This window comes from Schistocerca serialis, unplaced genomic scaffold (assembly GCF_023864345.2).
Source record: "Schistocerca serialis cubense isolate TAMUIC-IGC-003099 unplaced genomic scaffold, iqSchSeri2.2 HiC_scaffold_246, whole genome shotgun sequence".
NCBI lineage: Eukaryota > Metazoa > Arthropoda > Insecta > Orthoptera > Acrididae > Schistocerca > Schistocerca serialis.
This window is the reverse complement of record NW_026047813.1, coordinates 37,501-39,563: the sequence shown is the minus strand read 5'-3', so window position 1 is coordinate 39,563 and position 2,063 is coordinate 37,501. Positions and strand designations below refer to the sequence as shown.

Here is a 2,063-nt window from a genome sequence, read left to right as displayed (position 1 = left end):
CCGTCCCCGGCCGGTGAGGGGGGGCCGCCCGGCGTGCTGGCAGCGCGGTGCGTGGGCGCACGCGCTACAGCCGGCTGGTGGGGGCGGCCGGTGGCAGGCGCGCCGGCCGACGGACGCGGCAGGCGGCGCAGCTGCGCGCCGGCGCCCCCTGCTCGCGGCGCCTTGCGGCCAAAGTAGGTCCTCGCGGGCCCGGTGCGAAGCGCGGTGGCCATCTGCAGTGTGCTGGTCCGATTGAGGACTTTGTGCGCTGAGGATGCGCCGCCGCCCGGCGCTCGGCGCCGCGACGCCGTCTGCTGCTCGGTCGCCCCAGCGGTTCTCGCAGGTGGTTTGTATCGCAGCTGTGCGGACGTGTTGGCGCGTGCGCTGTGCTGGGAGAGTTCGCTTCGGCACCCAAGTAGGGCTTTTGTCCTTCTGTGGCGCTGGCGTTGGAGCTGCCGGTCACCGTAGGTGGCGCGTGTTGTCTCCCGCCGGCAATGCCACGACAGCACGCTCCCGGGCCTCTGTCGGCAGCGGCAAGCTCAGTTGGGAGCACGGGTGGTCGCACCTAAAGCGTCTACTCGCCTAACTCCGGGCGATTGCGCCTCTCTCGAACCCGACCAAGTACTTAGGACGGCGCTGCGCGCCGCCGGGACCTGAGAGGGTTTCGAGGTGTGTTGTGCAGGGGAGCTCAGCCTCCTCCTGTTTGCAGAATAATTGAGCGGACGCTTGCGTGTTCGCGCGGGCCCCCGGGACACACTCCCGGGCGGCCGGCTGCTCAGCTCTAGTTGACGCAGCTCCCTGGTTGATCCTGCCAGTAGTCATATGCTTGTCTCAAAGATTAAGCCATGCATGTCTCAGTACAAGCCGCATTAAGGTGAAACCGCGAATGGCTCATTAAATCAGTTATGGTTCCTTAGATCGTACCCACGTTACTTGGATAACTGTGGTAATTCTAGAGCTAATACATGCAAACAGAGTCCCGACCAGAGATGGAAGGGACGCTTTTATTAGATCAAAACCAATCGGTCGGCTCGTCCGGTCCGTTTGCCTTGGTGACTCTGAATAACTTAGGGCTGATCGCACGGTCCTCGTACCGGCGACGCATCTTTCAAATGTCTGCCTTATCAACTGTCGATGGTAGGTTCTGCGCCTACCATGGTTGTAACGGGTAACGGGGAATCAGGGTTCGATTCCGGAGAGGGAGCCTGAGAAACGGCTACCACATCCAAGGAAGGCAGCAGGCGCGCAAATTACCCACTCCCGGCACGGGGAGGTAGTGACGAAAAATAACGATACGGGACTCATCCGAGGCCCCGTAATCGGAATGAGTACACTTTAAATCCTTTAACGAGTATCTATTGGAGGGCAAGTCTGGTGCCAGCAGCCGCGGTAATTCCAGCTCCAATAGCGTATATTAAAGTTGTTGCGGTTAAAAAGCTCGTAGTTGGATTTGTGTCCCACGCTGTTGGTTCACCGCCCGTCGGTGTTTAACTGGCATGTATCGTGGGACGTCCTGCCGGTGGGGCGAGCCGAAGGCGTGCGACCGCCTCGTGCGTGCTCGTGCGTCCCGAGGCGGACCCCGTTGAAATCCTACCAGGGTGCTCTTTATTGAGTGTCTCGGTGGGCCGGCACGTTTACTTTGAACAAATTAGAGTGCTTAAAGCAGGCAAGCCCGCCTGAATACTGTGTGCATGGAATAATCGAATAGGACCTCGGTTCTATTTTGTTGGTTTTCGGAACCCGAGGTAATGATTAATAGGGACAGGCGGGGGCATTCGTATTGCGACGTTAGAGGTGAAATTCTTGGATCGTCGCAAGACGAACAGAAGCGAAAGCATTTGCCAAGTATGTTTTCATTAATCAAGAACGAAAGTTAGAGGTTCGAAGGCGATCAGATACCGCCCTAGTTCTAACCATAAACGATGCCAGCCAGCGATCCGCCGCAGTTCCTCCGATGACTCGGCGGGCAGCCTCCGGGAAACCAAAGCTTTTGGGTTCCGGGGGAAGTATGGTTGCAAAGCTGAAACTTAAAGGAATTGACGGAAGGGCACCACCAGGAGTGGAGCCTGCGGCTTAATTTGACT

At 58.4% G+C, this 2,063-nt stretch overlaps 1 non-coding gene across 1 annotated transcript in view; it reads left to right on the top strand.

Moving 5' to 3' along the window:
* Positions 1-774: 774 nt before the first annotated feature.
* Positions 775-2,063, top strand: part of LOC126444189 (small subunit ribosomal RNA) — a 1,909-nt gene continuing 620 nt past the window's right edge. The window contains exon 1 of the ribosomal RNA XR_007582487.1: positions 775-2,063. This exon is cut by the window's right edge and continues 620 nt beyond it. This is a non-coding gene — a ribosomal RNA (small subunit ribosomal RNA).